Here is an 18,838-nt window from a genome sequence, read left to right on the forward strand (position 1 = left end):
AACTTCCTCTCAGATTTTTGTGCAGTTTTTGCCATTTTCAGGCCTCGTACTTTAACGAACTCCTCCTACAGTTTTAATCTGATCATCTTCAAATTTGGTGAGTGTAATCTTAAGGCCTTTGCGACGTTAAATTGCGAAGATCTTGAGTTTTCGTCAAAGGGCGGGTCCTCGGCGGCCTGACAAATTTCGATGTTTCGCCATGAAGCAGGAAGTTGCTGTAACTCAGGCATGGAATGTCCAATCTGCCCCAAACTTCACACTTTTGATAAGCATTCTGTCCTGAACACATGACCATGCTCATATTCAGTTACAGTCATAGCGCCACCTGCTGGCAACAGGAAGTGACATGTTTAACACTGTTATGGACTCCTAATAACATATAAAAAAGTGCCAGCAAGTGCTAAACATGCTAACAACATACTAGAAGCATGCTAAAACATGCTAGCAAACTCTTAGCTAAGTGCTAAAGCATGCTATTATTGCAATTAAATAGGAATTTGCTGTAACCCAGGCATGGAATGTCCAATCTGCCCCAAACTTCACACGTTTGATAAGAATCATGGCCTGAACACATGTCTATGCTCAAATTCAGTTATAGTAATAGCGCCACCTACTGGTAACAGGAAGTGTCATGTTTAACACGTTGATGCCATTCTAGCAACATGTTAAAAATGCCATTGAGTTCTAAACATGTTAGAAACATATTAAAACATGCTAGCAATACTTAGCTAAGTGCTAAAGCATGCTAATTCAATGAAACAGGACTTTGTTGTTACTCAAGAAGGCAATGTACAATCTACCCCAAACTTCACACGTTTGATAAGAGTTATCTTTTGAACACATGTCCATGCTCATATTTAGTTATAGTCATAGCGCCACCTGCTGGCAAAAGGAAGGGATGTTTAACACTGTTCTTGACTCCTAATAACATATAAAAAAATGCCAGTAGGTGCTAAACATCCTACCAACATACTAGAGACATGATAAAACATACTAGCAAACACTTAGCTAAGTGCTAAAGAATGATATTACTGCAATTAAATATGAATTTGCTGTAACTCAGGCATGGAATGTCCAATCTGCCCCAAACTTCACACTTTTGATAAGCGTTCTGTCCTGAACACATGACCATGCTTATATTCAGTTACAGACATAGCGCCACCTGCTGGCAACAGGAAGTGACATGTTTAACACTGTTATGGACTCCTAATAACATATAAAAAAGTGCCAGCAAGTTTTAAACATGCTAACAACATATTATAAACATGCTAAAACATGCTAGCAAACTCTTAGCTAAGTGCTAAAGCATGCTATTATTGCAATTAAATAGGCATTTGCTGTAACTCAGGCATGGAATGTCCAATCTGCCCCAAACTTCACACTTTTGATAAGAGTCATGGCCTGAATACATCTACATGAGAATGTTCATTTATAGTAATAGCGCCACCTACTGGCAACAGGAAGTGACATGTTTAACACGTTGATGCCGTTCTAGCAACATGTTAAAAATGCCATTGAGTTCTAAACATGCTAGAAACATGTTAAAACATGCTAACAATGCTTAGCTAAGTGCTAAAGAATGCTAATTCAATGAAACATGACTTTTTTGTTACTCAAGAAGGCAATTTCCAATTTGCACCAAACTTCACACGTTTGATAAGAGTTCTGTCCTGAACACACATCCATGCTCATATTCAGCAATAGTCATAACGCCACCTATTGGCAACAGAAACTGACATGGTTAACACAGTAATGCAGTACTAACCACATAATTATTGTGTACTAAGCATGCTAGAAACAGACTAAACATGCTAGCAACACTTAGCTGAGTCATGAAGCATGCTATTATCACCATTATACAAAACATTTTGTTACTAACTTTGTCATACTCTTACTATATATACCTCCTTAAATGTACATTTCCCAACCATGCTCTGTCTTCCTAAAGCCACCGAGTGTTGATGGCACGGGTGCGAGGGCCCTTTCATCGCTGCTTGCAGCTTTAATTATTATTATTATTCTTCTTCTTCTTCTTCTCCGCATTGAATTGCATTTTTGAGGGCCTAAACATGCTCGAAAACTCACGAAACTTTGCACACGCGTCAGAACTGGCGAAAATTTACATCTGATATAGGTTTCAGAATTGGACGGGGCAAAATGGCTCGATAGCGCCACCTATAAAAGTTCAACGGAGTGCGCCTCCCGCAACGTTCCACGTACGTGCACGAAATTCGGTACATACATGTAATGACCTAATACCTACAAAAAAGTCTCTTGGAGCATAGCCCTAAACACAACAGGAAGTCAGCCATTTTGAACTTCCTCTCAGATTTTTGTGCACTTTTTGCCATTTTCAGGCCTCGTACTTTAACGAACTCCTCCTACAGTTTTAATCTGATCATCTTCAAATTTGGTGAGTGTAATCTTAAGGCCTTTGCGACGTTAAATTGCGAAGATCTTGAGTTTTCGTCAAAGGGCGGGTCCTCGGCGGCCTGACAAATTTCGATGTTTCGCCATGAAACAGGAAGTTGCTGTAACTCAGGCATGGAATGTCCAATCTGCCCCAAACTTCACACTTTTGATAAGCGTTCTGTCCTGAACACATGACCATGCTCATATTCAGTTACAGTCATAGCGCCACCTGCTGGCAACAGGAAGTGACATGTTTAACACTGTTATGGACTCCTAATAACATATAAAAAAGTGCCAGCAAGTGCTAAACATGCTAACAACATACTAGAAGCATGCTAAAACATGCTAGCAAACTCTTAGCTAAGTGCTAAAGCATGCTATTATTGCAATTAAATAGGAATTTGCTGTAACTCAGGCATGGAATGTCCAATCTGCCCCAAACTTCACACTTTTGATAAGCGTTCTGTCCTGAACACATCTACATGAGAAAATTCAGTTATAGTAATAGCGCCACCTACTGGTAACAGGAAGTGTCATGTTTAACACGTTGATGCCATTCTAGCAACATGTTAAAAATGCCATTGACTTCTAAACATGCTAGAAACATGTTAAAACATGCTAGCAATACTTAGCTAAGTGCTAAAGCATGCTAATTCAATGAAACAGGATGTTGTTGTTACTCAAGAAGGCAATGTCCAATCTGCGCCAAACTTCACACTTTTAATAAACGTTCTGTCCTGAACACATGACCATGCTCATATTCAGTTACAGTCATAGTGCCACCTGCTGGCAACAGGAAGTGACATGTTAAACACTGTTGTGGACATAAAAACATATAAAAAAAGTGCCAGCAAGTGCTAAACATGCTAACAACATACTAGAAAAATGCTAAAACATGCTAGCAAACACTTAGCTAAGTGCTAAAGCATGCTATTGCTGCAATTAAATAGGAATTTGCTGTAACACAGGCATGGAATGTCCAATCTGCCTCAAACTTCACACGTTTGATAAGAGTCATGGCCTGAACACATCTACATGAGAATATTCAGTTATAGTAATAGCGCCACCTGCTGTCAACAGGAAGTGACATGTTTAACACTGTTGTGGTCTCCTAATAACATATAAAAAAGAGCCAGCAAGTGCTAAACAGGTTAGTAACATACTAGAAACATGCTAGCAAACACTTAGCTAAGTGCTAAAGCATGCTATCACTGCAATTAAATAGGAATTTGCTGTAACCCAGGCATGGAATGTCCAATCTGCCCCAAACGTCACACGTTTGATAAGAATCATGGCCTGAACACATGTCTATGCTCAAATTCAGTTATAGTAATAGCGCCACCTACTGGCAACAGGAAGTGACATGTTTAACACGTTGATGCTGTTCTAGCAACATGTTAAAAATGCCATTGAGTTCTAAACATGCTAGAAACATATTAAAACATGCTAGCAATACTTAGCTAAGTGCTAAAGCATGCTAATTCAATGAAACAGGACTTTGTTGTTACTCAAGAAGGCAATGTACAATCTACCCCAAACTTCACACGTTTGATAAGAGTTATCTCTTGAACACATGTCCATGCTCATATTTAGTTATAGTCATAGCGCCACCTGCTGGCAACAGGAAGTGACGTTTAACACTGTTCTTGACTCCTAATAACATATTAAAAAATGCCAGTAGGTGCTAAACATCCTACCAACATACTAGAGACATGCTAAAACATACTAGCAAACACTTAGCTAAGTGCTAAAGAATGATATTACTGCAATTAAATATGAATTTGCTGTAACTCAGGCATGGAATGTCCAATCTGCCCCAAACTTCACACTTTTGATAAGCGTTCTGTCCTGAACACATGACCATGCTTATATTCAGTTACAGTCATAGCGCCACCTGCTGGCAACAGGAAGTGACATGTTTAACACTGTTATGGACTCCTAATAACATATAAAAAAGTGCCAGCAAGTGCTAAACATGCTAACAACATACTAGAAACATGCTAAAACATGCTAGCAAACTCTTAGCTAAGTGCTATTATTATTAGCATGCTATTATTGCAATTAAATAGGAATTTGCTGTAACTCAGGCATGGAATGTCCAATCTGCCCCAAACTTCACACTTTTGATAAGAGTCATGGCCTGAACACATCTACATGAGAATGTTCAGTTATAGTAATAGCGCCACCTACTGGCAACAGGAAGTGACATGTTTAACACGTTGATGCCGTTCTAGCAACATGTTAAAAATGCCATTGAGTTCTAAACATGCTAGAAACATGTTAAAACATGCTAACAATGCTTAGCTAAGTGCTAAAGAATGCTAATTCAATGAAACATGACTTTGTTGTTACTCATGAAGGCAATGTCCAATTTGCACCAAACTTCACACGTTTGATAAGAGTTCTGTCCTGAACACACATCCATGCTCATATTCAGTTATAGTCATAACGCAACCTACTGGCAACAGAAACTGACATGGTTAACACAGTAATGCAGTACTAACCACATAATTATTGTGTACTAAGCATGCTAGAAACAGATTAAACATGCTAGCAACACTTAGCTGAGTCATGAAGCATGCTATTATCACCATTATACAAAACATTTTGTAACTGACTTTGACATACTCTTACTATATATACCTCCTTAAATGTACATTTCCCAACCATGCTCTGTCTTCCTAAAGCCACCGAGTGTTGATGGCACGGGTGCGAGGGCCCTTTCATCGCTGCTTGCAGCTTTAATTAGGGCCCGAGCACCGATGGTGTGAGGACCCTCTTGGAATTGCTCTGTTTATTATTAGGGGCCAAGCACCGAAGGTGCGGAGGCACCTATTGTATCTGTTCCGTTTCTTATTATTATTATTATTATTATTATTATTATTATTCTTCCGCCATGGGAGTCTAAGGCAGCCCATAGAACCGATTGCGGGAAAGTTGTTTTGGTTTGACATTCTGATAGAGGACCGTCTCAACATTAAATACACCAATTTTGGTGTTTCTAAGTCATTCCCTCTAGCGCCACCACCTGTCCAAAGTTTCACTTTTATTTTGCTAATAACTTTTGAACCGTAAGGCCAATTAGCGAAATTCTTTTTTCCTCTGATTCCTGAGCTCATGGCGATTCGATTGCACCCTATGACGTCATTTGCCGTCATAAAAATATGGCCGCCATCTTGAATTTTCAAAAAAAGCTACTTTTTCGAACTCGTCCTAGACGGTTTGTCCGATTTGCACGAAAATTGAACCAGATCATCTTCAGGTAGTGCTGACCAAAAGTTATGGAATTCAAATGGATTCGTCAAACCGTTTTCAATAAACGCACAAATACATTTTACGTAGCGCTAGCAAAAACAGTCGTAAGGCCGTATCTCCGCAACGGTTTATCGTATTCAGACCAAACTTGGTACTTGTACTCACAAGCATGACCTGAGGCTACATGCTGCGTTTCGGCGCAGCGCCACCTACTGGTCCGGAGATATGAAAAATGGCTATTTTTGCTTATAACTTCTGAACAGTTTGTCCAAAAATCATACAATTGGTCTCGTTAGATTCAGGGCAACATGCCGAGTCGACTGATATCCAATTTGACCATATCGGTCATTTTGGCTGTCGGCCATTTTGAATTTTGTGCTAAAATTCTGTATTTTATGAACGCATGAACGGATTGTTACGAAATGTGGTATGGGTCATCAGCACGATGCCCTGAATGAGCCTGAGAAGTTTCGAAACAGCGCCACCTAGTGGTGAATTTTTTTTTTCAAATGCTTATAACTTTGGGTGTGGTCGACTTATTTTCACGAAACTCATCTTTTTAGACTCCTGAATCGTTGCCGAGTCCTACGATACCAAACATGCTAGGTTTCGCCTTACGGTTTGTGTAGCGTTGTGATTTAGCGCTTAAAAAACATTTGGCTATATCTTTGAAACCGCTAGTCCGATCGAGACGAAACCACCGTCAGAAGTTTGGAAACATAGGTCGATAGCTATACGCCAATGCCCAAATGCGAAAATATTGATGTTTAGGGGTAGTAATATTCAATCAAAGTCATGTGTCAGTCATTTTTTTCGTGTTTTTTCATATAAATGTCTATAACTCCGAAGCAAATTGAGATTTTTGCACCAAAATCGACACATATATGTATGGGCTCACTCTGAGGACACATTAAAAAAATGGTGGGACTGAGCCTCTTGGTGGCGCTATAATAGAACAAAACATGAAATTCCCATTGACTTCAATGCAGTTTTGTGAAATAAAATGCTATACTAAACAAATGCATTGGTGTAATATTACGAAACTCAGAATGTGCCATCAGCACCATCCCCTGAAGGTACCCAAAATATTTAGAGACAGCGCCACCTAGTGGTCAAAAGTTATAACAACATTTCCAAAACTGCTAATAACTTTTGAATACATCGGCCTATGTAAATGTCACTGGTCTTAATAGATTCCTTGGGTCAAGCCGAGAACATAGATACCAAATTTTCCTTATTTGGTCAAACTTCTTGTCCGCCATCTTGATTTTCATTCAAAACCTACTTTTTCGAACTCCTCCTAGACCGTTTGTCCGATTTTCACCAAAATCGAATCGTATCATCTCCAGACCGTGCCGACTAAAAGTTATGGATTTCGTGTCGATAGACGAAACCGTTTTCGTATAGCGCAGCAGCAAAGTTGAGGCATGATGCTAATAGCATTAATTAAGGCTTTATCTCTGCAATGCCTTGACATATTGACACCAAACTTTGTATGTGTCATTGTAACTTCACTCTGACCACATCACATCAGTTTTGTAACTGCGCCACCTATTGGTCGAAAGTGATAATCCATCAAATCATATTTTTAATTATTGTTTCTATGATTTTTCAGGCATTTTGCCTAAAATCCTCTTTAAATGTCTTTAATTGCTCATTGTTGCAGTTGGTCTGACACTTTCAGACATGTCGGCATGTCTTGTCGTCTTATTCTGCTTGGCCCCGGTAATGGCTGCTTGCAGCTATATTTATTATTATTATTATTCTTCTTCTTCTTCTTCTCCGCATTGAATTGCATTTTTGAGGGCCTAAACATGCGCGAAAACTCACGAAACTTTGCACACGCGTCAGAACTGGCGAAAATTTACATCTGATATAGGTTTCAGAATTGGACGGGGCAAAACGGCTCGATAGCGCCACCTATAAAAGTTCAACGGAGTGCGCCTCCCGCAACGTTCCACGTACGTGCACGAAATTCGGTACATACATGTAATGACCTAATACCTACAAAAAAGTCTCTTGGAGCATAGCCCTAAACCCAACAGGAAGTCAGCCATTTTGAACTTCCTCCCAGATTTTTGTGCAGTTTTTGACATTTTCAGGCCTCATACTTTAACGAACTCCTCCTACAGTTTTAATCTGATCATCTTCAAATTTGGTGAGTGTAATCTTAAGGCCTTTGCGACGTTAAATTGCGAAGATCTTGAGTTTTCGTCGAAGGGCGGGTCCTCGGCGGCCTGACAAATTTTGATGTTTCGCCATGAAACAGGAAGTTGCTGTAACTCAGGCATGGAATGTCCAATCTGCCCCAAACTTCATACGTTTGATAAGAGTTCTGTCCTGAACACATGACCATGCTCATATTCAGTTATAGTCATAGCGCCACCTGCTGGCAACAGGAAGTGACATGTTTAACACTGTTATGGACTCCTAATAACATATAAAAAAGTGCCAGCAAGTGCTAAACATGCTAACAACATACTAGAAGCATGCTAAAACATGCTAGCAAACTCTTAGCTAAGTGCTAAAGCATGCTATTATTGCAATTAAATAGGAATTTGCTGTAACTCAGGCATGGAATGTCCAATCTGCCCCAAACTTCACACTTTTGATAAGCGTTCTGTCCTGAACATATCTACATGAGAATATTCAGTTATAGTAATAGCGCCACCTACTGGTAACAGGAAGTGTCATGTTTAACACGTTGATGCCATTCTAGCAACATGTTAAAAATGCCATTGACTTCTAAACATGCTAGAAACATGTTAAAACATACTAGCAATACTTAGCTAAGTGCTAAAGCATGCTAATTCAATGAAACAGGATGTTGTTGTTACTCAAGAAGGCAATGTCCAATCTGCGCCAAACTTCACACTTTTAATAAACGTTCTGTCCTGAACACATGACCATGCTCATATTCAGTTATAGTCATAGCGCCACCTGCTGGCAACAGGAAGTGACATGTTTAACACTGTTATGGACTCCTAATAACATATAAAAAAGTGCCAGCAAGTGCTAAACATGCTAACAACATACTAGAAGCATGCTAAAACATGCTAGCAAACTCTTAGCTAAGTGCTAAAGCATGCTATTATTGCAATTAAATAGGAATTTGCTGTAACTCAGGCATGGAATGTCCAATCTGCCCCAAACTTCACACTTTTGATAAGCGTTCTGTCCTGAACATATCTACATGAGAATATTCAGTTATAGTAATAGCGCCACCTACTGGTAACAGGAAGTGTCATGTTTAACACGTTGATGCCATTCTAGCAACATGTTAAAAATGCCATTGACTTCTAAACATGCTAGAAACATGTTAAAACATACTAGCAATACTTAGCTAAGTGCTAAAGCATGCTAATTCAATGAAACAGGACTTTGTTGTTACTCAAGAAGGCAATGTACAATCTACCCCAAACGTCACACGTTTGATAAGAGTTATCTCTTGAACACATGTCCATGCTCATATTTAGTTATAGTCATAGCGCCACCTGCTGGCAACAGGAAGTGACGTTTAACACTGTTCTTGACTCCTAATAACATATAAAAAAATGCCAGTAGGTGCTAAACATCCTACCAACATACTATAGACATGCTAAAACATACTAGCAAACACTTAGCTAAGTGCTAAAGAATGATATTACTGCAATTAAATATGAATTTGCTGTAACTCAGGCATGGAATGTCCAATCTGCCCCAAACTTCACACTTTTGATAAGCGTTCTGTCCTGAACACATGACCATGCTTATATTCAGTTACAGTCATAGCGCCACCTGCTGGCAACAGGAAGTGACATGTTTAACACTGTTATGGACTCCTAATAACATATAAAAAAGTGCCAGCAAGTGTTAAACATGCTAACAACATACTAGAAACATGCTAAAACATGCTAGCAAACTCTTAGCCAAGTGCTAAAGCATGCTATTATTGCAATTAAATAGGAATTTGCTGTAACTCAGGCATGGAATGTCCAATCTGCCCCAAACTTCACACTTTTGATAAGAGTCATGGCCTGAACACATCTACATGAGAATGTTCAATTATAGTAATAGCGCCACCAACTGGCAACAGGAAGTGACATGTTTAACACGTTGATGCCGTTCTAGCAACATGTTAAAAATGCCATTGAGTTCTAAACATGCTAGAAACATGTTAAAACATGCTAACAATGCTTAGCTAAGTGCTAAAGCATGCTAATTCAATGAAACATGACTTTGTTGTTACTCAAGAAGGCAATGTCCAATTTGCACCAAACTTCACACGTTTGATAAGAGTTCTGTCCTGAACACACATCCAAGCTCATATTCAGTTATAGTCATAACGCCACCTACTGGCAACAGAAACTGACATGGTTAACACAGTAATGCAGTACTAACCACATAATTATTGTGTACTAAGCATGCTAGAAACACACTAAACATGCTAGCAACACTTAGCTGAGTCATGAAGCATGCTATTATCACCATTATACAAAACATTTTGTAACTGACTTTGACATACTCTTACTATATATACCTCCTTAAATGTACATTTCCCAACCATGCTCTGTCTTCCTAAAGCCACCGAGTGTTGATGGCACGGGTGCGAGGGCCCTTTCATCGCTGCTTGCAGCTTTAATTAGGGCCCGAGCACCGATGGTGTGAGGACCCTCTTGGAATTGCTCTGTTTATTATTATTATTATTATTATTCTTCTTCTCCGCATTGAATTGCATTTTTGAGGGCCTAAACATGCGCGAAAACTCACGAAACTTTGCACACGCGTCAGAACTGGCGAAAATTTACATCTGATATAGGTTTCAGAATTGGACGGGGAAAAACGGCTCGATAGCGCCACCTATAAAAGTTCAACGGAGTGCGCCTCCCGCAACGTTCCACGTACGTGCACGAAATTCGGTACATACATGTAATGACCTAATACCTACAAAAAAGTCTCTTGGAGCATAGCCCTAAACCCAACAGGAAGTCAGCCATTTTGAACTTCCTCCCAGATTTTTGTGCAGTTTTTGACATTTTCAGGCCTCATACTTTAACGAACTCCTCCTACAGTTTTAATCTGATCATCTTCAAATTTGGTGAGTGTAATCTTAAGGCCTTTGCGACGTTAAATTGCGAAGATCTTGAGTTTTCGTCGAAGGGCGGGTCCTCGGCGGCCTGACAAATTTTGATGTTTCGCCATGAAACAGGAAGTTGCTGTAACTCAGGCATGGAATGTCCAATCTGCCCCAAACTTCATACGTTTGATAAGAGTTCTGTCCTGAACACATGACCATGCTCATATTCAGTTATAGTCATAGCGCCACCTGCTGGCAACAGAAAGTGACATGTTTAACACTGTTATGGACTCCTAATAACATATAAAAAAGTGCCAGCAAGTGCTAAACATGCTAACAACATACTAGAAGCATGCTAAAACATGCTAGCAAACTCTTAGCTAAGTGCTAAAGCATGCTATTATTGCAATTAAATAGGAATTTGCTGTAACTCAGGCATGGAATGTCCAATCTGCCCCAAACTTCACACTTTTGATAAGCGTTCTGTCCTGAACATATCTACATGAGAATATTCAGTTATAGTAATAGCGCCACCTACTGGTAACAGGAAGTGTCATGTTTAACACGTTGATGCCATTCTAGCAACATGTTAAAAATGCCATTGACTTCTAAACATGCTAGAAACATGTTAAAACATACTAGCAATACTTAGCTAAGTGCTAAAGCATGCTAATTCAATGAAACAGGATGTTGTTGTTACTCAAGAAGGCAATGTCCAATCTGCGCCAAACTTCACACTTTTAATAAACGTTCTGTCCTGAACACATGACCATGCTCATATTCAGTTATAGTCATAGCGCCACCTGCTGGCAACAGGAAGTGACATGTTTAACACTGTTATGGACTCCTAATAACATATAAAAAAGTGCCAGCAAGTGCTAAACATGCTAACAACATACTAGAAGCATGCTAAAACATGCTAGCAAACTCTTAGCTAAGTGCTAAAGCATGCTATTATTGCAATTAAATAGGAATTTGCTGTAACTCAGGCATGGAATGTCCAATCTGCCCCAAACTTCACACTTTTGATAAGCGTTCTGTCCTGAACATATCTACATGAGAATATTCAGTTATAGTAATAGCGCCACCTGCTGGCAACAGGAAGTGACGTTTAACACTGTTCTTGACTCCTAATAACATATAAAAAAATGCCAGTAGGTGCTAAACATCCTACCAACATACTATAGACATGCTAAAACATACTAGCAAACACTTAGCTAAGTGCTAAAGAATGATATTACTGCAATTAAATATGAATTTGCTGTAACTCAGGCATGGAATGTCCAATCTGCCCCAAACTTCACACTTTTGATAAGCGTTCTGTCCTGAACACATGACCATGCTTATATTCAGTTACAGTCATAGCGCCACCTGCTGGCAACAGGAAGTGACATGTTTAACACTGTTATGGACTCCTAATAACATATAAAAAAGTGCCAGCAAGTGTTAAACATGCTAACAACATACTAGAAACATGCTAAAACATGCTAGCAAACTCTTAGCCAAGTGCTAAAGCATGCTATTATTGCAATTAAATAGGAATTTGCTGTAACTCAGGCATGGAATGTCCAATCTGCCCCAAACTTCACACTTTTGATAAGAGTCATGGCCTGAACACATCTACATGAGAATGTTCAATTATAGTAATAGCGCCACCAACTGGCAACAGGAAGTGACATGTTTAACACGTTGATGCCGTTCTAGCAACATGTTAAAAATGCCATTGAGTTCTAAACATGCTAGAAACATGTTAAAACATGCTAACAATGCTTAGCTAAGTGCTAAAGCATGCTAATTCAATGAAACATGACTTTGTTGTTACTCAAGAAGGCAATGTCCAATTTGCACCAAACTTCACACGTTTGATAAGAGTTCTGTCCTGAACACACATCCAAGCTCATATTCAGTTATAGTCATAACGCCACCTACTGGCAACAGAAACTGACATGGTTAACACAGTAATGCAGTACTAACCACATAATTATTGTGTACTAAGCATGCTAGAAACACACTAAACATGCTAGCAACACTTAGCTGAGTCATGAAGCATGCTATTATCACCATTATACAAAACATTTTGTAACTGACTTTGACATACTCTTACTATATATACCTCCTTAAATGTACATTTCCCAACCATGCTCTGTCTTCCTAAAGCCACCGAGTGTTGATGGCACGGGTGCGAGGGCCCTTTCATCGCTGCTTGCAGCTTTAATTATTATTATTATTATTATTCTCCGCATTGAATTGCATTTTTGAGGGCCTAAACATGCTCGAAAACTCACGAAACTTTGCACACGCGTCAGAACTGGCGAAAATTTACATCTGATATAGGTTTCAGAATTAGACGGGGCAAAATGGCTCGATAGCGCCACCTATAAAAGTTCAACGGAGTGCGCCTCCCGCAACGTTCCACGTACGTGCACGAAATTCGGTACATACATGTAATGACCTAATACCTACAAAAAAGTCTCTTGGAGCATAGCCGTAAACACAACAGGAAGTCAGCCATTTTGAACTTCTTCTCAGATTTTTGTGCAGTTTTTGCCATTTTCAGGCCTCGTACTTTAACGAACTCCTCCTACAGTTTTACTCTGATCATCTTCAAATTTGGTGAGTATAATCTTAAGGCCTTTGCGACGTTAAATTGCGAAGATCTTGAGTTTTCGTCAAAGGGCGGGTCCTCGGCGGCCTGACAAATTTCGATGTTTCGCCATGAAACAGGAAGTTGCTGTAACTCAGGCATGGAATGTCCAATCTGCCCCAAACTTCACACGTTTGATAAGCGTTCTGTCCTGAACACATGACCATGCTCATATTCAGTTACAGTCATAGCGCCACCTGCTGGCAACAGGAAGTGACATGTTTAACACTGTTATGGACTCCTAATAACATATAAAAAAGTGCCAGCAAGTGCTAAACATGCTAACAACATACTAGAAGCATGCTAAAACATGCTAGCAAACTCTTAGCTAAGTGCTAAAGCATGCTATTATTGCAATTAAATAGGAATTTGCTGTAACTCAGGCATGGAATGTCCAATCTGCCCCAAACTTCACACTTTTGATAAGCGTTCTGTCCTGAACATATCTACATGAGAATATTCAGTTATAGTAATAGCGCCACCTACTGGTAACAGGAAGTGTCATGTTTAACACGTTGATGCCATTCTAGCAACATGTTAAAAATGCCATTGACTTCTAAACATGCTAGAAACATGTTAAAACATACTAGCAATACTTAGCTAAGTGCTAAAGCATGCTAATTCAATGAAACAGGATGTTGTTGTTACTCAAGAAGGCAATGTCCAATCTGCGCCAAACTTCACACTTTTAATAAACGTTCTGTCCTGAACACATGACCATGCTCATATTCAGTTATAGTCATAGCGCCACCTGCTGGCAACAGGAAGTGACATGTTTAACACTGTTATGGACTCCTAATAACATATAAAAAAGTGCCAGCAAGTGCTAAACATGCTAACAACATACTAGAAGCATGCTAAAACATGCTAGCAAACTCTTAGCTAAGTGCTAAAGCATGCTATTATTGCAATTAAATAGGAATTTGCTGTAACTCAGGCATGGAATGTCCAATCTGCCCCAAACTTCACACTTTTGATAAGCGTTCTGTCCTGAACATATCTACATGAGAATATTCAGTTATAGTAATAGCGCCACCTACTGGTAACAGGAAGTGTCATGTTTAACACGTTGATGCCATTCTAGCAACATGTTAAAAATGCCATTGACTTCTAAACATGCTAGAAACATGTTAAAACATACTAGCAATACTTAGCTAAGTGCTAAAGCATGCTAATTCAATGAAACAGGACTTTGTTGTTACTCAAGAAGGCAATGTACAATCTACCCCAAACGTCACACGTTTGATAAGAGTTATCTCTTGAACACATGTCCATGCTCATATTTAGTTATAGTCATAGCGCCACCTGCTGGCAACAGGAAGTGACGTTTAACACTGTTCTTGACTCCTAATAACATATAAAAAAATGCCAGTAGGTGCTAAACATCCTACCAACATACTATAGACATGCTAAAACATACTAGCAAACACTTAGCTAAGTGCTAAAGAATGATATTACTGCAATTAAATATGAATTTGCTGTAACTCAGGCATGGAATGTCCAATCTGCCCCAAACTTCACACTTTTGATAAGCGTTCTGTCCTGAACACATGACCATGCTTATATTCAGTTACAGTCATAGCGCCACCTGCTGGCAACAGGAAGTGACATGTTTAACACTGTTATGGACTCCTAATAACATATAAAAAAGTGCCAGCAAGTGTTAAACATGCTAACAACATACTAGAAACATGCTAAAACATGCTAGCAAACTCTTAGCCAAGTGCTAAAGCATGCTATTATTGCAATTAAATAGGAATTTGCTGTAACTCAGGCATGGAATGTCCAATCTTCCCAAACTTCACACTTTTGATAAGAGTCATGGCCTGAACACATCTACATGAGAATGTTCAATTATAGTAATAGCGCCACCAACTGGCAACAGGAAGTGACATGTTTAACACGTTGATGCCGTTCTAGCAACATGTTAAAAATGCCATTGAGTTCTAAACATGCTAGAAACATGTTAAAACATGCTAACAATGCTTAGCTAAGTGCTAAAGCATGCTAATTCAATGAAACATGACTTTGTTGTTACTCAAGAAGGCAATGTCCAATTTGCACCAAACTTCACACGTTTGATAAGAGTTCTGTCCTGAACACACATCCAAGCTCATATTCAGTTATAGTCATAACGCCACCTACTGGCAACAGAAACTGACATGGTTAACACAGTAATGCAGTACTAACCACATAATTATTGTGTACTAAGCATGCTAGAAACACACTAAACATGCTAGCAACACTTAGCTGAGTCATGAAGCATGCTATTATCACCATTATACAAAACATTTTGTAACTGACTTTGACATACTCTTACTATATATACCTCCTTAAATGTACATTTCCCAACCATGCTCTGTCTTCCTAAAGCCACCGAGTGTTGATGGCACGGGTGCGAGGGCCCTTTCATCGCTGCTTGCAGCTTTAATTAGGGCCCGAGCACCGATGGTGTGAGGACCCTCTTGGAATTGCTCTGTTTATTAGGGCCCGAGCACCGATGGTGTGAGGACCCTCTTGGAATTGCTCTGTTTATTATTATTAGGGCCCGAGCACCGATGGTGTGAGGACCCTCTTGGAATTGCTCTGTTTATTATTATTATTATTAGGGCCCGAGCACCGATGGTGTGAGGACCCTCTTGGAATTGCTCTGTTTATTAGGGCCCGAGCACCGATGGTGTGAGGACCCTCTTGGAATTGCTCTGTTTATTATTATTATTATTATTATTATTATTCTTCTTCTCCGCATTGAATTGCATTTTTGAGGGCCTAAACATGCTCGAAAACTCACGAAACTTTGCACACGCGTCAGAACTGGCGAAAATTTACATCTGACATAGGTTTCAGAATTGGACGGGGCAAAATGGCTCGATAGCGCCACCTATAAAAGTTCAACGGAGTGCGCCTCCCGCAACATTCCACGTACGTGCACGAAATTCGGTACATACATGTAATGACCTAATACCTACAAAAAAGTCTCTTGGAGCATAGCCCTAAACACAACAGGAAGTCAGCCATTTTGAACTTCCTCTCAGATTTTTGTGCAGTTTTTGCCATTTTCAGGCCTCGTACTTTAACGAACTCCTCCTACAGTTTTAATCTGATCATCTTCAAATTTGGTGAGTGTAATCTTAAGGCCTTTGCGACGTTAAATTGCGAAGATCTTGAGTTTTCGTCAAAGGGCGGGTCCTCGGCGGCCTTACAAATTTCGATGTTTCGCCATGAAACAGGAAGTTGCTGTAACTCAGGCATGGAATGTCCAATCTGCCCCAAACTTCACACGTTTGATAAGAGTTCTGCCCTGAACACATGGCCATGCTCATATTCAGTTATAGTCATAGCGCCACCTGCTGGCAACAGGAAGTGACATGTTTAACACTGTTATGGACTCCTAATAACATATAAAAAAGTGCCAGCAAGTGCTAAACATGCTAACAACATACTAGAAGCATGCTAAAACATGCTAGCAAACTCTTAGCTAAGTGCTAAAGCATGCATATTATTGCAATTAAATAGGAATTTGCTGTAACTCAGGAATGGAATATCCAATCTGCCCCAAACTTCACACTTTTGATAAGCGTTCTGTCCTGAACACATCTACATGAGAATATTCAGTTATAGTAATAGCGCCACCTACTGGCAACAGGAAGTGTCATGTTTAACACGTTGATGCCATTCTAGCAACATGTTAAAAATGCCATTGAGGTCTAAACATGCTAGAAACATGTTAAAACATGCTAGCTTATGTTAAAACATGCTAGCAATACTTAGCTAAGTGGTAAAGCATGCTAATTCAATGAAACAGGATGTTGTTGTTACTCAAGAAGGCAATGTCCAATCTGCGCCAAACTTCACACTTTTAATAAACGTTCTGTCCTGAACACATGACCATGCTCATATTCAGTTACAGTCATAGTGCCACCTGCTGGCAACAGGAAGTGACATGTTAAACACTGTTGTGGACATATAAAAACATATAAAAAAAGTGCCAGCAAGTGCTAAACATGCTAACAACATACTAGAAACATGCTAAAACATGCTAGCAAACTCTTAGCTAAGTGCTAAAGCAGGCTATTGCTGCAATTAAATAGGAATTTGCTGTTACACAGGCATGGAATGTCCAATCTGCCCCAAACTTCACACGTTTGATAAGAGTCATGGCCTGAACACATCTACATGAGAATATTCAGTTATAGTAATAGCGCCACCTGCTGTCAACAGGAAATGACATGTTTAACACTGTTGTGGTCTCCTAATAACATATAAAAAAGAGCCAGCAAGTGCTAAACAGGTTAGCAACATACTAGAAACATGCTAGCAAACACTTAGCTAAGTGCTAAAGCATGCTATTACTGCAATTAAATAGGAATTTGCTGTAACTCAGGCATGGAATGTCCAATCTGCCCCAAACTTCACACGTTTGATAAGAATCATGGCCTGAACACATGTCTATGCTCAAATTCAGTTATAGTTATAGCGCCACCTACTGGCAACAGGAAGTGACATGTTTAACACGTTGATGCCGTTCTAGCAACATGTTAAAAATGCCATTGAGTTCTAAACATGCTAGAAACATGTTAAAACATGCTAGCAATACTTAGCTAAGTGCTAAAGCATGCTAATTCAATGAAACAGGACTTTGTTGTTACTCAAGAAGGCAATGTACAATCTACCCCAAACTTCACACGTTTGATAAGAGTTATCTCTTGAACACATGTCCATGCTCATATTTAGTTATAGTCATAGCGCCACCTGCTGGCAACAGGAAGTGACGTTTAACATTGTTCTTGACTCCTAATAACATATAAAAAAATGCCAGTAGGTGCTAAACATCCTACCAACATACTAGAGACATGCTAAAACATACTAGCAAACACTTAGCTAAGTGCTAAAGAATGATATTACTGTAATTAGGGCCCGAGCACCGATGGTGTGAGGACCCTCTTGGAATTGCTCTGTTTATTATTATTAGGGCCCGAGCACCGATGGTGTGAGGACCCTCTTGGAATTGCTCTGTTTATTATTAGGGCCCGAGCACCGATGGTGTGAGGACCCTCTTGGAATTGCTCTGTTTATTATTATTATTATTATTATTATTATTCTTCTTCTCCGCATTGAATTGCATTTTTGAGGGCCTAAACATGCGCGAAAACTCACGAAACTTTGCACACGCGTCAGAACTGGCGAAAATTTACATCTGATATAGGTTTCAGAATTGGACGGGGCAAAACGGCTCGATAGCGCCACCTATAAAAGTTCAACGGAGTGCGCCTCCCGCAACGTTCCACGTACGTGCACGAAATTCGGTACATACATGTAATGACCTAATACCTACAAAAAAGTCTCTTGGAGCATAGCCCTAAACCCAACAGGAAGTCAGCCATTTTGAACTTCCTCCCAGATTTTTGTGCAGTTTTTGACATTTTCAGGCCTCATACTTTAACGAACTCCTCCTACAGTTTTAATCTGAT

This window comes from Scardinius erythrophthalmus (genome assembly GCF_964197995.2).
Source record: "Scardinius erythrophthalmus genome assembly, chromosome: 20".
Lineage (NCBI taxonomy): Eukaryota > Metazoa > Chordata > Actinopteri > Cypriniformes > Leuciscidae > Scardinius > Scardinius erythrophthalmus.